General features: G+C 45.9%; 1 protein-coding gene and 1 pseudogene across 16 annotated transcripts in view; one reads left to right on the plus strand and one right to left on the minus strand.

The window, feature by feature from the left end:
* Tmem108 (transmembrane protein 108) overlaps positions 1 to 19,689 on the minus strand; it is a 287,643-nt gene that overhangs the window by 174,053 nt on the left and 93,901 nt on the right. The gene's annotated exons all lie outside the window — the stretch shown is intronic.
* Smarce1-ps7 (SWI/SNF related, matrix associated, actin dependent regulator of chromatin, subfamily e, member 1, pseudogene 7) lies at positions 17,727 to 18,931 on the plus strand (annotated as a pseudogene).

A 19,689-nucleotide genomic window follows, 5' to 3' on the forward strand; every position in this document is an offset into this window, starting at 1 on the left:
TCGAATATTTAGTGCTTCTAAGTCCAGGCTGGTCTGATCTCCTTTTGGTATTTAGCCCTTCAGGAAAATCTCAAAGAATGCCTTTAGGGCTCCAAATGTGACCTAAAGATAGCCTTAGTCAATCCCATCTTGCACTCTCTGGTGTCGCTCTTTCCCTCCATTGTGGAGCAGCTTAGAAGCAGACTGTGCACATAGATGCAATTCCTTATTGGCTAGCCGCCCAGATGCTCAAACAAGAGCATAGAAAACCACCTCCAAGGAAAGCCAGGTGGGGTCTTATTGGTTTATCTTTAATAAACATACCTTTTACTAGTGGCAGGGGTGATTTTTTCTGCTTTGCTGTTATATATGTACAAGAATTTTCCATGTGATTTATATTCTTCTTCTACACACTTATGTACTTCCCTTTCTCAATACGGTGCTATGGCTGGCTACCATAACGCTCCCCCATGTGGTTTTATGCATGGCATTAATGTTATTTTCAGTAAAATCAAAATGTTATGTTGTAAATCTTCGAATTTCACAAGACAACTGACTTTGATCAGCATCTTGAATGATATTTGAGAATCAAACAATCCCCTAACACAACCAAGGGTGTCATTGGTACAACTGCACTAGCAACACCAACCACAGTGCGTAGTACCTGGAAGTCATCTGCAGTGGAGCCCGATTGGGTTAAATGCCTTGAGTAAAACTCTGTGGCCAGCAAGCTGGCAAAGTAAGGAGGCTCTTTAACTCCAGACTCTCAGCCCAAGTTCTGTGTTCCTTCTACAGTATCCACTGCCTCTCCTGGCTGCTTAAGTACCAGACAGATTTTTTTCATTCGTTTTCATGAATCTAAATATTCTTTATATATTAGAGGTTCTTCATATCCTTGCTTGAAGACTCCATGTGTTCAACCACTTGCTCTGGGCATCAGGCTTTCCACAAGGGCCCAGGAGGCAGACTGGGCTGAGGATGGTTCAAACACTGCTGTGTGCTCCACTGTGAGAACACTCGTGTTGCAGGCATTTGGTGAGGTCAGGAAGAAAGTCTGGCTCCTACCATCCGGCGACTTGACTCTTGCTTTTAGCTGCTGAGATTCACAGAATCATTCTTGTCGTTCGGGAGACAAGGTCTGTGTAAAAGTCTGTGAAAAAGCAGGTTCACAGAGAGGGCTGTTGCTGGTTGCTGTGTAAGTTAATCTAGTCCTGAATATTCTTACGAAAAGGGAGAAAGGGGTAGGTGGTGATAAAGTGTCTCCAACTGAATTTACGAGATGAAACCCAAAGCAGAGGGACCAGAAAACAGGTGAGATTCTAGCCTTGAATAGTGAACTGCTGAACACCAGGAACGTGAGCCTGAGGCAAGGAGCTGTTTCAAACCAATTTAAGGTGTGGGGCAAATGGAGGGGACCTCTGCTAACATCTTAGCTCTAAGAAACCCTTCTGGACTGTGTTCATTTGGAAGCAGAGGGAGAGAAAGATGAGAGTAGAGGCGGAAGAAGTCCATCCACTGGCCAAGTAAACATTCCTACGTTAGGTGAAGAAGCCTGGCAACCCTTCTGGCCCGGTGAGCCTTCGGACTACAGCTATGTTTGTTATAAATATGGTTTTCTCAGGGACTGAGAGGAGGCACTACAAGCCCCTGAGTGAGTCTAGGGCAGAGTCCTCAGTAGCCTGGCTAGGGAAGTGGGTTGACCCACTTCATCCTGAGTTCATCCCATGAGCTATATGGGCACTGTGGGCTATGAGTGGTTCACGTTGGGCTGGGAAGCTGTCTGCCATCTTGGGGGCTCCCACTGTTGTCTTCTACGCTGTCCTGACATGAGGCTCCTGTATCTGTTAACTTCCTCAGGGGAGCGGAATAGAAAACGAGGGAAGCCAGGCAACATGCCAAAAGCCCATCTTAGAGAAAGGTTTTTCCTGACCTTGGCTTTCTGAAGTTCAGACCCTCATGAATATTCAACGTCCAGCTCCTTTCCTTTGGCAGGACCTGGAGGCTCAAGACTATAGCAGGCCTGTGTCCAGAAAGCAGGAAATAGACATTAATCCACATTCTTTAGTTCCAAGACTTCAAACAGAATCTATCTGTGGAAGGAGAAGGCCCCAGTTCCAGATGTTGCCATCCCGTCCACCTTACCTTCTAGAAACCACACGCTCAACAAACTGATTCACAGGCTTCCAGAAATAGCATGCAGCTGGGAGCTCTGAGTCTCACCACTCCGCAGATCATTTAGCTGCATACAAATGATAGCTATTACTCAGCCGGGATACCCCAGGGAAATAATCCCCATTCCCAACTGTGCTCACAGCCCGATGAGTCAGTCGAGGTCAGCATGGAGCGGCGTGCTAATGAAGCCAAGGGCTCAAGAAAAGATGTTCTGGTTGACCTGGAGATGTTGCCAAGGGAGCCCTGACTTCCCCCACATGACATCCTGTAATCTTAAGGCATCTGTCCTGCAAGTGGGTGCTAGACATGAGGAAGTTGGGCACAGAACACTCACAGGAGGCTGTGGAAGACAGGATGCACTTCTGGAGAGACAATGCAGGGTGAAACGGGGCCAAGTTCACTGTTGTGAAGGTAGAGAGGCATGGTGTTCACCCTTGGCCCGCTCCTGCTAGCCCAACTGGTACCATGTTCCTAACTCTACGTCTAACATCTGCCCTTCTCTCTTGCTGTTACTAATTAGCAGCAATTAAAAATGAAATAATTAAGCGAGTTAGTAACTACATCTCGCAGCATCCATTGGGTCCTAAGGGGGTGCTAACAGAGTAGACATGTGGCTTCCGTGTACCCGCCTTGCAACAGTAGAGACCTCCTCCAATCCTGGGCTCAGTGCCTGTCACAGGACATCCATAAAAGAGATCTGCTCTTCGTATACTGAACAAAGGTACTTAGTAATCAGAAGTCCCCAAGTACAACTTATTTACTGCAGCATTCTTTAAAAATTCACCAGAACTTCCCCCACCTCCTACCCCCACACTCTGAACATGCCTTTCAGCTGTACGTGAATAGGAGATGCACACATAACCAAGTGGTCCCTCTGAGGATTCCCAGCCCTCTCTATCCCATCCCCGAAGTTCACTGCCAGTTCCAAGTGCGACAGCTGACTTCTGACCTTCTGTTATGTCCCTTCAAAAACTAGGTCAAAACATAACTAACTAACTAACTAGTGAACAAGTGGGCAACAGGTAACAGCATGTGATTGCTAGGGCTGTCACACGCTTTTAAGGAGCATTGTTGGGTAGGTGATACAATGGTACTGGTAGATACACTGTGTATGAGATGGCAAGACTGGGTTACAATGTTCTGTTCTAGGTGGGAAATCTGCCTTTCCATTCTGGGCATTTTCTTGAGAGAGTGAAAGGTTTGTGCTTCCAGTTTCTTTGAGCGCATCACTGCGAAGAACCACATATAAACAGAAGCCCAGTTCCATTTGCTTTTTATCTAATACAATTACTAACAGCTATCATGTGTGGGGCACTTGTCCCTTGCCTGTCATTCAACATTTGTCAACGGAACCCCGGGCATCCCAGGCCTTATTCTCTGGATGGCAGACACAGCAGAGAGGACCCAAGAAAGGCCATGAGGTGGATTTCCTAACGGAAGGAGAGGGACAGTATTTTTAAGGGTGACTGGCTACTCAATGGCGTACTAAAGAGCACCTTGCAAAGATGAGCTGATGGTTTGAGGAAGGTGGCCACGTGCAATGAAGATCAGCAGACAGACATTCCAGGACATGAGTGCCACCGGGGGACCGTGAATGGTGAAGGAAGGCCAGCGTGGCTGTGCTCGAGTCAAAGGGGAAGGCTGGTATAGGACGGCGTCCAGGGCAGAGGCTAAGCGCACTGGGGTGAGAAGCCATTCCACATGCTTGAGGAATCACTGCAGGATTTCAGTCAGAAGGAGACATGGTGAAAAGATCATAGACAGCAGCTTTAGGAGGCAGGTGGAGGAGAGGAAGAAAGGCAGGTTTGAGGGTCATTACTGGGTACCAGTTTAACCCTGATGTCATATGGTGTGCTCAGTCTGCAGCCATAGTCAAAGGACACCATGAAGGGCGTGTGGCAGTCAGAAGAGTATATGAAGGTGACACAGGGTAGCACTAGGCTGACCTGTGTAAGGACACAGCCAGGTTAGCAGTTATAGCAAGGAGCTGTCTGCCGATTAGACCTCTGGAGTTCCCCACTCCAACCTCCTTTCTCCTAAGGACTCACGTAGCCCAGGCTGGCCTCAAATTCACTACGTAGCTAAAGATGACCTTGAACTTTTGATTTTCCACTTCTGCCTCCTGAGCCTGGGATTACAGGACTAAGCCACGTTCTGTCAGACCCTCTTGCTCCCAGCCCCACTTTCTAGAGCCATCTTCTCTTTCTTTCATTCTAGACAGTTGAGGCAAACACAGAAAGATCCTTGCCTAACAGGGCTTCACAGGACCTCACAGAGATAAGGACTTTGATGAGTGGCCCGTCTGAGGTGTATGTGCCCTGATGAAAATCCACCTACCTTTGCCAGCAAGGTAGCAACCAGATCTCCCCAGACACCCCTCAGCAGGCGATTGCCCTCTGTGACCTTAATCAATACCAGGGAACAAAGCAGCAGGTGTGTTCTGTTTGCTGTCTGTTGTTGCTGACACTATAGTAAATTCAGAACCAGCCCTTTCCCTTCTCTCTCGGCAATTGCTGTGTCCTCATAAAGAACAGAAGTAGAAAGAGATCTCATAGGTTCAGAAGAGGGTGAGGGACAGGTCTAACACAGCAACGGTAAGCAAGGAGACTCACAGCACACACTGTCTGGCTTGATCTCCCATTGTTGCTGTGTGTTCTGGGCAAGCATGCAAATGGAGGTTTCTTTCTTCTGTTTTGACAGGGCTTACTATGTAGCCTTAGCTGGCCTGGAATTCACTGTGTAGTACAGGCTGGCCTCAAACTCACAGAGATTTTGTCTGCCTCTGCCTCCTGAGAGCTGGGATTAAAGGTGAGCACCACCGCATCCTCCAAGTTTTCCGTTTGGAAAGAATGCTATCAGAGAGGTCGGGTGGTGTGTGAGGATCCTCAAGACGACAAAGTTGAAGGGGAGGTGTCTTCCCCAGCAGAGGGAAGACAGTAATTAGTCATTTTGGAACACAAACACATAAATGCAGTGAAGAGAAACAGAGAATGCCCAGGTGGGTTGATGCTTAAAAATATTCAAGTTCCAAGACAATGGGCAGTGGGGATTTACCTAACTTAATCAGGAAAAGTCAAACTGAAGTCTAGTTAATGAGTGGAAAGCTATGGGACTTGTCAGCCAGGAACTTGTATTTGTCACTGTCCAAGAAAGCACAAGTGACATGCTGACTATCCCACTTCCTTACCTGGGGGACATCTGAGGACGCTATCAGAAGCAATGAATGTCTGATGTGAGGGTCTGGAGAGACGACGGATACAATGTTCCCTCTTTCCCATTGGGGAGACTGGGGGGTTTCCTTAGACCGATGAACATAGTTGACGGCTAAGCTACCGGGAGCCGGTTTTTTGTTTTTTGTTGTTTGTTTTTTACTAGCCTTAATTAGCAGCTGGGCGGACCCTGCCACATCATTAACGTAGAAAACATCCCAGAAGCTTGTATTAGAGGCCAAGCTGATGGAGGGGTGGGGGGGCATTTTTTCATTGATGACTCCAGCCCATGTCGAGGTGACAGAAAACTAAGCAACATGGAGACTGGTCTTATACCAGTCTGTGGCGGGCAAGCTTTGCTCTCGAAAGGTAAGTTATTCTTTGCAGTCTAAAGAGACTAAAGATGCCCAATGTCAGTCTCCAGTACTGATGCTCACCAGCATTCTAATAGCCATGGTGGACTAACCACTCACTCTTCTAGAACATTCTTCTCCACTCACACTGTCATACATCAGCATGCAAGAGATCCTCTCTCTAATGACCCGGATCACCAGAGCCTACGGCCAATGAGCAGAATGCTACTATGATCTCTGGAGAATAGCTTAAAGCAGTTTTGACTCATGCAGCACCCCCAAACTTCTAAACAAACAAACAAACAAACAAAAACAAATAAACAAACAGGCCACAAACCACTCTCACTCTGAGTATTGTTTCTTGCATGGAGCTCAAGCAAGGATTTGTGGACACGTGAAAAAATAAACCCAGTGAGGAAAGCTTGTTAAAAAGAGTCAGAGCTGAAAGCTAAGTAAGAATTTAACATAAAATTTTGTTGTTGAAGCTACACGTTAGCAGTGCATTGTGATACCCAATAAACTATATATTCTGATAACTACAGTCTAGCTGTGTGTGTGTGTGTGTGTGTGTGTGTGTGTGTGTGTACACTTGGAAATTTGTCTTTGGATATAATCAATGACTCTTCCTAACATAGACGTGATGTTTCTAGACATTTTATCCTGGCCAACAGTTCATCAATTAAAACTGATTTTGGAAAACAGGAGTAGGTGCAAACAGCAGTTCTGCTCTTGGTCTGTTAACCTGATAATCTGTAATGAGAAAGATAGGAGTGAGTTAAGATTGCTTTGAGATCAGCCTCTCTTGGAAAAGTGCAGCCCCGAACCAGAAACGCCGTATGGAACAGGCAGCACTAAATAACACATCCACAGGTGCTCAAGTGACACAAACAAGTGACTCCAATCCTAGCCAGAGCAGGAAAGGGGAGTGCTACAGTAACAACCGAGGCTCAGGACTTCCTCTGGCATGATTCCCTTGCTGTGTTCCCCAGGCAACATTAGTTACCAGAGGTTCTGTGCATCAGGGCTACTTAAGGCTGATTAAGGCTGGGCTTTGCCTCTGCAGTTGCACAGTGGCACAAAAAAAAGGGTAAGTGGTGAATCATACAGAGTCCCTTAGAGCCTTTAACCGGAAACCAATGTTGACTTGGACATATGTTTCACGGACCTTGTATACAGTGTATCTAATTCTAAAAGGGGGAAGACAGTCTAACTCTACCACAGGGATGCTGCAGGATATGTGACCACACTGTGAACCCCAAGATTGTATTGTTTACTGGAAAAACCTGTTTCTTGCTGTGATGTAACTTAGTCTTAACAAATACCTTTAATCCCTCTGGTTAGAATACAGACATGATCTTCCTTAATACAGACTTTTAATCCCACACAAGGAAGGTAAAGTTAGTTTGTAGAAGAGGGCACCAATGTTTGAGAGTGATGTCTACTTGAGTGGCAGACAAAGTGATGAATCAAAGAAAGATTTGACAGAATAGGATATGCCCAACATGCAGGAGAAGAGAAAGGAAAGAGAGGCTACTTAAGAGAAGCACTGCAGAGAGAGAAAGATAGGAGATGGGGCAGTTTTACAGGGAGAGTTTTACAGAGACAGGTTGAAGAAAGAACAAGCAAGACACAGGTGAAGACAGAACAGAAGGAGTCAGAACAGATTGCCAGAGGTAGATGAGGTCAAGTGGAGCAAAAAGTGGGAGGCTGAGAGAAGCCAGATTGAATCAGTCAGCTTGGAGAGGAGCTGGGGTCAAAACAGCAGGGTTGAACCAGGCTGCTAGAGCTCAGAAAGAACTAGGAAGGGGTGAGTTTATTCAGCAGCAAGTCTCAGAGGCTGAAAACATTCTAGATAGGATTGTATGGAGGCTAGAAGCTTCCAAGACTCGGCCTCGATTAGCAGATGCCTAGGTTGCACCAATAAGCCTCCAAGATAACAATTATAACAGGCGAATAAATGCTACTTTAACACAGGTAGAAGGCACTGACTGGACACTGTTGCAAATGACAGTGTCACATGACAATGGTGGGAAGCTCCCCGTACACCTCTCCTCTGAGTTAGGATTCGGCAACCCATTTTATAGATGATTTAGCCTTGCTCGAATCACATCAAAAGCACGCCAAAAGACTTTGCAGTGGCACATTCTGTTACATAAGAGACTATTGGAGTACAAATTTATTTTTGAGACACAGTCTTATGTGGTCCAGGCTGGTCTTTGTTCACTGTGTAGTTCAGGTTAGCTTCGAACTATAGATTCTCCTGCTTCCACGCCCCGAGCTCAGGAATTACAGGTGTGTGGCACTGTGCTGGCTGAGGTACAAATGTTTATACCCATAATTTGAGTTATATTCTAACATTCAATGTGTTTATATTATTCATTACCTGACGTTACTCATCTCTATGTATCTATTAACACACACACACACACACACACACACACACACACACACACACACACACAGAGAGAGAGAGAGAGAGAGAGAGAGAGAGAGAGAGAGAGAGAATGAGTCCAACAAACTCTGTCCTTCCTAAATATTCATTCTCAGACAGTTCTTTGATTCACAGAATCCTCAGCCACAGAGGAAAGCCATAAAGGCTTGGTTGGCATTCTAAATGCCTACAGAATCATAGTACTGTCTAAACAGTATGACTAGGTTCAGAGGCCACCAAATAAACGAAGTGTAGAGAGAATCTAGAGCTGCTGCATTTGATAATGTTCTCCGAGGTCACCTGCCTCTCTCAGAACAAGGCTTCACAGATGCACCATGAGTGTGGTTTTATGTGCACATGCCTCCCTTTTCCAACCCATCAAATCACAGATCACACCACTGGCTGCTTACCATAGGCTCCACAGGCTTCCTTTGACATTAACACTGAGACTGACTCTCTGTGAGTGATCCACTGAAAGGCATCTTGCTAGACAATGTCAGAACTCCTGCTGGAAACACCACAGTGACCACAGAGCTTCCACACAAGGCAAGCCAGGATAGCTTGAAAGCCAAGCCCTTGATCGGCAGAGATGATGGGTGAGAGGGGAGGGGATGACATGGAAAGTGTCCCCCCAATAGCTCCTCTGGTGAGTCTGAAATGTAGCCAGAGATGGAGCTCACCTGCGGTGGGCTGATGAATTAACCTCCCCTCACTCCCTCGTTATAAAAGTGCAGTGTAACTCACGGCGCTGATCTTGCAGAGCTGCTGGGAAGGATTAAATGGAGTAACGCGTTAGAACCACTTAGAATACATGGTAGGCACTCAGTAACTGTTACAGCAATTTCTCCCCTCAGCATTTTGCCAAAGGCCTCTCCTTGAGCCGACAGAGCCGAGATACTAAGAGATAATTACATTTTAGGCGGAAGGTGTTGGCGCTGGAATACACCTGCTCCAGAGAAACTCAAGGGCTTTGCTTGGAATCATCACGAATGGCCGGCTAGGGCTTCCTCGGCTCTACTCTATAGAAATCATGGGAAAGCAAGGGGCAGCTCCCTGTGCATTTGTGGCTGTGAGTTCCACAAGTTGTGAAGCTGGGCTTCTAGATGCTGGGCCTCTTAGGTCTAGACTCTGGGGAGTAGAGGCAAACTGGGCGCTCATTGTCTGTGGCTTGAAGCACCTTCATGCAGCGGCAAGACCCACAGTTGTGGAGAGGGGGTGCAAGGACTCTTGGCGGCTCTGTCTTGAACTCTTCAGGAGACCAGAGCTCACAACATTTGGACCTTACTTACCCCCTGCCTGGCTGCTCACCGGCTCCCATCTTCACTTGCAAGCTGCAGCTTCTGGGCTGATCCTCACCTGCCTCTCTCCTGTCTTTAGCGTCTTGCAGATTCTATCCTCAGTCACTCTCCTGAGCTTTTCAGCCATTTTTTGCCTCCTAGTGTTGCAGCTCAGAACTCTGGGTGCTGGAGTCCCTAATTCTTGGATGACTCTGGATATTAGAGCTCTGAGGCCTTAAGTACCAAGTCCTCTAGTTCTGACACTTTGGAATCCAGAGTCGCCTCTTGGGTTACAACTCTGGGCGTCAGGACCCTCAGCTCCTGGCATCTCTCTGGAACTCTCTGACCACCCTCTTACTTCTATTGCCAGGTTGGAAGCCCTGGGTTTTCGCCTGAATTTCACGTAATCAGAACAGCCTATTCCACCCATGATAAAGACAAATGTATTCAAAAGGCCATTTGGGAGAAGTCTTTATTAGGACCTAACCCTGCAGCACTGGATGTCCAGGGGTCGCAGATAAAAGAGAAACCTCCCACACTAAGTAGTTAAAGTGTGGGAAACAGGACAGTTAAACAATCCGAACAGAGTATCATGGGTATGCCATGTAACTGTGGGACTACACTTTGTACCAATCACAGAACAGCTTCTGATTTCACTAAGACTCTTCACAAGTCTCACATAGAAACCAGACAACAAGCTTTGAATAAGAACCAATCCCAAGCCGTGTATAGATAGATACGGCCCCGTATTGAGTCAGTCATGAACTATCTGCTGGGTCCCTGTGAGGAGTGCTGTTTCCCTGATTCTAATTTGATGACGGCTGCTATGAGGTCCAGACTAGCCAAGGCTGGGCTTGAAGGGCAGTCATGGGCAAGGCCATCTGGGGGCTAGTAGGGCTTGCCAGAATGGTATGGCACTGACATTGCAGGAGGGAGGAGTTGGGACTGGAATAAGGCCTCTTAAAGCAGAAGCCGTTGTCAGCCACCAAGGGGAGTGAGTTGCTGTCTCGAAGTAGTTTCCTGAAGATATCTATGAAGTGTTTAGAGCAGCTGGGTTACCATGACAACAGTCCAGTAGTCACCAACAAGGGGACTGTTTGGTGTACAGTTTCCTGCTTAAGGCAGTCGGGTGCAAGGGAAGGTCTAGGAGCTGTCAGAGTCGTGTCAGGCCTCCAGAAAGCCTGACCTGAAAGAAAAGTAGGCATGAAGGGATGGTTACAACCAGGACTTATTGTTGACATTGCTGGGCCTGTGTGTGTATTCATGTTTGTGTATGTCCATGTATAGGGACGCATGTGCACATGTGTGAAGGTGCATGCGAAACTCGGAGAACAACCCTGACTGTCGCTCTTTGGAGGCCATCCATGACTTACTACCTATGAATGAGAGAGACAGTCTCTCTCTGACTGGAGCACATGGAACTGGGTAAGATGGCTGGCCAATGCAACCATAAGAACCCACCCACCTCTGTCCACCTCCTTGTGCTGGGATTACGAGTGCGTACAACGAGAGGCCCACCCACCACCACAGAGTGCAGGTGAGCAGAAGACACCCAGAGGCTGCTCACCACTGCAGGATCCACTGTGATGGGGCGAGCATGTGGTGGACAGATGGGAGAGAAAGAGAATCTGAACAGTTTGGACTCCATGAAGAGAGGCGGAACTGGGGACATGGGGGTGGAGAGGAACAGCCTGATGTGAGGAGCCTACAACGTCACCTGGAGCCATACTGAAATCTCAGTCTGTGCTGCCACTGAGGGACACGTCTGGGTCTATGGCCAGCAGCAGGTTTATGTTTATGTCAATGCTTGTGACCCACATTACCACCAGAGGCCATATGAATACCCCTGGTCTAGGCTGCTGCTGACCATGTTGATATCTAAGGGCTGCTCATAGCTGGCCCAGGGCCTCATTGGCCGCAGCACACATAGGAGAGTGGGCCCTGCACCTTGCCTGGACACACAGTAGAGGTGGCACTGGCAGCAGGGACACAGGGCGAGCTGGCTCTGAGGAGTGAGAGTGGGGGAGGGGAATGACTTCACCCCTTGCTGGCTGAGAGGATACCATGGTGGTGTGGGTGCAGGAGAGCTGGGGGGCTGACCAACTCAGCTACCCCCCTGGGCCCAGATCCAGGGCTTCCAGTTGGCTCACCTCAACATCTACCCCATCTATGAATAGCTAGAGGGCATGAAGGTCCGAGCCCTGCAGAACCAAACCTGCATGATTTCCGTGACACAGACCAACAACAGGACATCTACAAGGAGCACCCATGAGGATTCAGTACTGACAGAGTAGAAGCCAGAGGCCTCAGGCCAGACCGATGACTCATTGCAATGAACATTCCAAAACAATGGCTAGACAAAAGGGTGTGCTGTGTGACACACGGCAACACACTGCAGCTTCCATGGAAAGCTTTGTTTGGTCATGGTTTGGCTGTTTTTTTTTTCTTTTGGAGTGGTTGCCGGGGTGGAGGGCAGGTACAAACAGTTGGGGAGATGAGAGAAATTGGGGTGCATGAGGCGAAACTCACAAAGAATCAATAGAAGGTTAAAAAGCAAAACCAAACACCACAACAAATACAGGTGCATGCTACTATCTCCACTGATTTTTTTTTTTTTTAAATATGGGTTCACACTCAGGTCCTCATGCTTGGAAGGACAGCATTGTATTGGCCGAGCTATGGCCACAGCCCAAAGTCAACCTTCTTACAAATAATTATGTTATGCATGTGAATGTTTTTGTCTAAATGTACAGGCCTCATAACCATGAAAGACAGTGTCCGATCCCCTGACACTTGTGTTACAGAGAGTTGTGGGATATCATGTGGTGCTGAGAATTGAACTCAGGTCCTCTGGAAGAACAGCCAGTGTGCCATTAAGATTCTTAGCGAGTATTTAACAGTGCTTAGCTCCCAGACAAATGTTCTCAGGAGTATACGGGTCCTCCTACCTTGTCTTAGAATCATACAATCCGTGATAAGGCCAAGATCAGATCTAGGCCTCTTGATTGCTAGCCTCATGTAATTCTCTGGCCAGGGAGAACATCTTGTCTGGAGTAGTTTTTGACGTACTAATCTACTTGAGTCCACTCGAATCAAGGTTAATTTTCTTGGGCTCAGTTTTCATTTCTTCTGAAAAATCTACCTGGTAGCTAAGGGCACAGTGTGCAATCAGCACTGCTGGATGGTAGCCCAAGTGGAAAGGGAAACAGGACAAAACGCTAACCTAAGCTCTCTGCAGCCTAGAGGTAGACCTCGAGGCTGAAATTAAATCTATTTTGCTCACCAGCTTAATGACATTGTTAGTTGTTTTTAATTAAGTCACCCTAAATTGCTACACTGAATGAATTTTAAGAGCTTGTGAAAATGCTGTCCCAAAGTTCTTTGGGGGGGAGAGGGGAGGGAGGGAGGGGAAGAATATGAATTGGTTCTTGTCTGACAGGATTACGATATTTCTAAAAACAGCTTTAAAGTGTTTTTTTTCTAGCTAATAAAGTCTAGACATTCCCGAAGGCTTGCCATGTTCTCCAGGTTCTGGGAGTTAAATTCTCATTCTTCCCAAGCAAACCTGTGAATGTCCTTGTTTATCTAAGAGAATGTATGACCCTGGCAAGCAAGGGAGCTATAAAAGGACGAGGAAACACAGTTTTCACCCAAACAGTCGGCAGCCATTTTTAAAGCAATGGCCAAGATGGATTCCCTCATTTTATTCCTCTTGACTTTCTAGAATCATCTCACTACTTATGGGATGGCAGGTGTGTTGTCCTCTCCTCTCAGCCTTAAGGAAGGCTCATGGGAGATAACCCTTGACTGAAAGAGATGAACTAATGAACTACAGTCAGTATGTCACCATTACACTGAGAAACAAAAACGGACACCACCTCTTCCTGGGGAGACAGCCTAGCTGAAGCAGAAAGGTCAACTCTAGCAGCGAAGTGTCTGCCCCAAAATATGCTGCCACTGTTCCTTAGCAACCAGTGCTGTTGTCCTTGAGAGGCTTTGTGGCTGAAGAGCTGAAGAGTTTCTTCTGCCTCGTGTATCTAACAAGTAGCAGAGATCCTGGTGGGACTGACTGTTCTGCTGGCGTCTTGGAAGCACTCAAGCCATGGCAATAAGGAGGCAGCCACGGCTCTGATCTCAAAGCAGCCAGGTAAAGGCATCAACCGTCACTCAGTGTGTACAGGCCAATCGCAGACAAGAAAATCCGAACTCTGGTCTACTCTGTTTGGCATTTACTATAGTATTCAATTCTCCCTCCACTTCTCTAATCTCCTTTTCCTACTCTGCCTCTGACAGGGACCAATGAAATATGAGGTAATTCAGATACGGCAATGTTGTGGAGTATTTAAACACTGAAACCTCTATTGCATAAAGTGACAGGATACCATTTATTTGACAACCTGCCATTAAAAATTTTAGTACGTGTAAAAAAATGATTGGATTGATACCCAAACACAATCAGAGGGGAAAATCTATTTCTCAATGCTTCATTAAGTTAAGCAATAAGTTGTGTGTGTGTGTGTGTGTGTGTGTGTGTGTGTGTACATGAGTGTGTATGTACGTGTGTATCTCTGTTTGTGTGTATGTGTGAAAGTGTGTGTGTGCGTGTATGTGTGTGTATCTGTTTGTGTGTGTGTGTATCTGTGTTTGTGTTTGAGTGTGTGAGTGTGTGTGTGTGTATCTGTGCATGTGTGTGTGTGTGTGTGTACATGAATGTATGCGTGCAGACGCATGTACATGTAGAGGCTAGAGGTCAACTTTGAATCTCTTTTATAGCTTTCCACACTATTTTTTCAGACAGTCTCTCACTGAATCGGAAATTTGACATTTTGGCTACTCTGGTGGTCAATGATCCTCCATAATCTGCTGTCTCTGTTTGTTCACTGCTGGTGCTATAGGCGTGTGCCTCTATACACGGCATTTTACATGGGTTCTGGGGATCCGAACTCAGGTTGCCATACTTGCCTGGCTAGCATTTGATCCCGAGCCATACCCCCAGCCCCTGGTTCTTAAACTTTAGGTTTAGTTTTATTATTTAGTCATTTATTTCCAGAAATAAAATCCCAGTTGAATGTCAGTGACTCCCCCTCTCTGCCAAGTTTCTACTAGACATCTTCTAGTTGTTTAAAGAATTTCTCCTTATGTGTGGCACATAATGACGACAAGGCCAATTATGCTTCCCAGAAGACATGACTGTAGGGCAGCTTGAGTTCCACGGTGGTTTTCCCACTGAAAATCCTCTGGGATGGGAAGTGGAAAGTGGGCACTGGGTTCAGATCAATACTGCTCACATGTCCGTTCATTGGTACCCTTGTTGACTGGCTGGTTGGTTGATTTATTCAAAAAGTACTTTTTGAGCACCTTGCTGCCCTGAATTAGGTAATGAGCTAGAGATACAACAAGACAATGTTTCTCCTGATTCTAAACATAGGCAGGCACACACATGCACACACACACACACACAAATATAATGATATAATTATATATAGCATTATGGGCACATATATGATACATATATCATACCTCATTATAGGCATAGAGAGTGACAGTCAAAAATGCAGCATACCAGGGCTAATGAGGGGGGTGTCAGGACAGATGCTGAAGGAACGACTAGCAACGTCTCCTCCTTTAGACCTAGAGAGACTGAGGGAGGACTTCCTGAAGGAGACAGTGATGGATCAGGACTGTGGAAGCCTTCTGAACAGAATGGGTGCCCTGCCTGGTTAGAGGTGGAGGCAGAAGTTATGGGTGGGGATCAAAGAAAGCAGCTCTCTCCCAATATAGCTGGGTTGGGATAATGTGGTCAAGGGAAGTGAACTGGGGTCATATCAGAAAAGGTGTGGAAGCCAAGAGAAGGGAAGCATTAAAGGGTCTCGAGAGGAAGAGGGTATTCGCAGGCCTGGCCTGGTCCACCTGCCAAAGATTTTCTGCCAGAGGGATGTTGTACCACAAGACCACTTCATTCAGACTACAATGCTGACCCTACCCTACCTTCAGTGACTACTTGGAACACTTAATAACTGCACTTAATAGCCCCTCCAGTTTTCAGCATGAAATAGCATATGTTCTCTAGAAGCTAGAGGTCAGTGAGATGACTCGGTGTGTAAACACACTTGCCATTCATGTCCAACAACCTGAGTTTAACCCTCAGAACTCACAGCAGGAGAGAGCTGACATGACCTCAATACTCGCACTGTGATGTGTATTCTCTTCCGCACAGTCTAGCTCGTCTCACTTCTTAGGTAACAGAGGTTACAAAAAGGTGATCATCTTAAGGTGATGACCCCAAAGCAAAAATAAAGAGGCAGAACAACCTCAAACTACAGAGCTTCTCACAGGAAAGGGACAATGACAAAATGAAACTGCCACCTGCGGAAGTTTAGAAAACAACCAGCTACCTGAGAGGAGGGTGAGATGCAAAGTACATGAAGAATCCTATGACTCAATGACATATAAAGTACATGAGAGATCGTACAACTCAATGACATGTGAAGTACATGAGGAATCACACAACTCAATGACATGCAAAGTACATGAGAAATCACGCAGTTCAACAACGTGAGAAGAACATGATGGATCATACAACTCAATGACATGTGAAGTACATAAGGTATCATACAACTCAATGACATGTGAAGTACATGAGGAATCACACAACTCAACGACATGAGAACATGATGGATCATACAACTCAATGACATGTAAAGTACATCAGGAATCATACAACTCAATGACATGCAAAGTACATGAGAAATCACACAGTTCAACAACATGAGAAGAACATGATGGGTCATACAACTCAATGACATGTGAAGTACATCAGGAATCATACAACTCAATGACATGTGAAGTACATGAGGAATCACACAACTCAACGACATGAGAACATGATGGATCATACAACTCAATGACATGTGAAGTACATAAGGAATCATACAACTCAATGACATGTGAAGTACATGAGGAATCATACAACTCAATGACATATGAAGGACATGAGGGATCACACAACTGAACAGAAAAAGATAGCATTAGAAGGTCCCAGGCTCTAAGCATGCTGGCTCATACCTCAGAACTCAGCACTCGGGAACTGGAGGCAGGAGGAATAGCTCAGTCCAGCCTGGATCCCATCTATCTCCAAAACAATACAAAGGGTGGGGGGCAAAGAACTTTAATTGGCCTTTGTCAGGTCTGGGGAAGATGCTCAACATCACTAGTTGTTAGAGAAATGCTAATAAAATCCACAGTGAAGCGTCTCTGTACTCTAGGTGGGCCATTAGCAAAAAGGGTGAGTGCTAGTTAGGGTGGAGGGCATAGGTAAGGCTTGTATGCGGAAGCAAACTGATAGAGCTATTATGGGAGACAGTACTGGATGTCTCAAAATAGAATATGATCCAGCAGCATCCCATTACTCGGTATTTATTTACCCAAAGGAAATCAATCAGGATGTCAAAGAGAAGCCTTTACTCAACAAAGAGTTCACTGTAGCCCTCTACAATAACCGAGATCCAGAAACAGCCTGTGTCCATCAATGTATCAATAGATAAGTGGATCAGAGACAATGTGGCACATGACAGGCCATTATCCAGCCTTTATAATGCAGGGGACCAATGTGGGAGAATCTGGGGATGTAATATCAACCGAAATAAGGCAAACACAAAAGATAACTACTGTTTTACTATTCGATGGCTATTGTATATTCTGTGGACTTTGAAGAAGCTGAAATCAGAAACAGAATAGAATAGTGGCTGCCAGGGGGAAAATGAAGAACCTGGATAAATTGTTCCACTAGAAGATGAAAACATTCTGGGGATCAAATGTTCAGTGTGGTAACTACTGTTAATGTACTGGATATTTTACTCACTGCAGTGATGAAATACCTAACTGAAACAGTTAAAGGTAAGGGTTAATTTTGGCTCACGGTTCAGAGGCACACAGTCCACCTTGACAGAGAAGCATGCCTGAGGTAGTTGGTTACATTGTGTCTACAGTCAGAAAGAAGAGACCGACTGATGCTGGGCCCATTCCCCAACCTCCTTCAGTCTAGAATCATTCACGTTTAGGATGAATCTTCCCTCTTCAGTTTTAAACTTCTCTGGAAGTGCTTTCACAGACACACTCAGAGGTTCCAAACTCAGTCAAACTAAGTCAAGAGTACTTATCACAATGTAACAACAATATGCTATAGATTTAAAATTTACTAAGGTAGGCGGGGGACAAAGGGAAGGGAAGTGGGAGCTATGGGCTCCTTCTCAGCCTGCGGTATTTCAGATTCATTTTTAAGGAACTGAGAACCTACTCTTCCAAAATGTCAAAAAGACCATCTTATGCTCCACCTCCCACAAATGCCCAGCACACCAGGGTTTGTGGGATACAATCCACACAGTCATCTTCTCGCCTATAACAACTACAGGCTGCGGGGGAACCCAGGCACCAACAGTCATGCCACGGTATCCTCTGGCATTACAATTCCAAAGCCTCCAAAGCCACCAGATAAGCCACTGATGCCCTACATGTGGTACGGCAGACAGGTCTGGGACCAAGTAAAGGCTTCCAACCCTGACCTAAAGTTGTGGGAGATTGGCAAGGTTATTGGTGGCATGGGGCGAGATCTCACTGATGAAGAGAAACAAGAATATTTAAATGAATACAAAGCAGAAAAGATAGAGTACAATGAATCTATGAAGGCCTATCGTAACTTCTGTGTACCTTGCATATATTAATGCAAAAAGTCGTGTAGAAGCTGCATTAGAGGAAGAAAGTTGACAGAGACAGTCTCTCATGGAGAAGGGAGAACCTCACATGAGCATCCAGCCTGCTGAGGACCCAGACGATTATGATGATGGCTTTTCAATGAAGCATACAGCCACTGCCCGTTTCCAGAGAAACCACCGCCTCACCAGTGAGCTCCTCACTGAGAGTGTAGCACCTGGTGTGCGGTCGGTTGCCACAACAGCTAGAACGCAGGGTCTGAAGCGACAGGTCTAGTCTTCAATGTTTCATCAGCGGAAACTAGAAACTGAGCTTCTTCAGATAGAGGAGCGACACCAGGAAAAGAAGAGGGAATCCTGGAAAGCACAGACTCCTTTAACAATGAACTTAAAAGGCTGTATGGTCTGAAGCTGGAAGGAGATATGGCGAAGCTTGCAGCTGAGACGGCACGGGTGGAGGAACAGGCCGGCAAAAGGCAGGAGGAGAGGGAGAAAGAGGCAGCAGAGCAAGCTGAACGCAGCCAGGGCAGCATCATTCCCCGAGGAAGAGCAAGTGGAGAACAGAGCTGAGGAGAAGAAGGATGAGGAGAGCATCCCGATGGAGACAGAGGAGACACACTTTGAAGACACAACAGAGAGCCAGCAGAATGGTGACGAAGGCACATCTACTCCTGAGGCCAAGGAGAGTGGGCAGGAAGGGGTTGACAGCATGGAGGTAGAAGGGACCAGTGACGGTAACAACCGACCCAGTGCCAGAAGAGAAGGAGGAGGAGTAAATGTTGCCTTGTTTTACGTGACCTAAAACTTTTTTAAATGAAAACAAAAATGTTTTGTTTTGCTTGGTTTGGTTTAAAAAAAATTTACTAAGGTAGACCTGAAGTAGTTTAAATATATTTACATACAAGAAATAAAAGCTGGTAAGTAGATGAGGTAACAGACATGTAAAGTGACTGGATTAACACTGTATCTCTGTGTAAAACCATCATTAAGTACGTCCAACTTTTCCTCACTGGTTATGGTTTAGGCAAAGCTATGGGAATAAACAAATATGAAGGTTTCTCTGAAGCCCCGGAAGGTTCTGAGGGTAGAATGAAGCTCCAATCCAAGCTCCTGGTAGGCAAACACTAGACAGTAGGGTTTGATTTGGGCATGTTCTTCCCTTATAAACATATGCTATATATGTTCCTGGCATGCCTGAAAGCTGAGATCGCCTCTCAATGATTCCCATCAGGAAAGCCATTTCAAAAAAAACCCCTATGCTAGAATCATGCGAGGAGCCTGTTCTTATGTTTTGAATGCACAGACGACTTTTGAAGGAAACCTCAAACTTTCTCCAGGGTTAGCATCATCGAATTAAAATATAATGATATCATCCAAGCAGGATCTTCATGGAAGGTAACTTCTTTTAAAAAAAATTAACGTGCCTAGAAAAAAAAAACCCACCACAATAAAACCAGACTCTCTGGCTCCTAAGTCACCCTATGCACTTCTCTACTGTCTGGAGACAAAGCTGTTACAAAGCTTTAGTTAGTGCTTACAATGTTTCCCAAGGAGACCAGT

Source organism: Rattus norvegicus, chromosome 8 (genome assembly GCF_021556685.1).
Source record: "Rattus norvegicus strain SHRSP/BbbUtx chromosome 8, alternate assembly SHRSP_T2T, whole genome shotgun sequence".
NCBI classification, from domain to species: domain Eukaryota; kingdom Metazoa; phylum Chordata; class Mammalia; order Rodentia; family Muridae; genus Rattus; species Rattus norvegicus.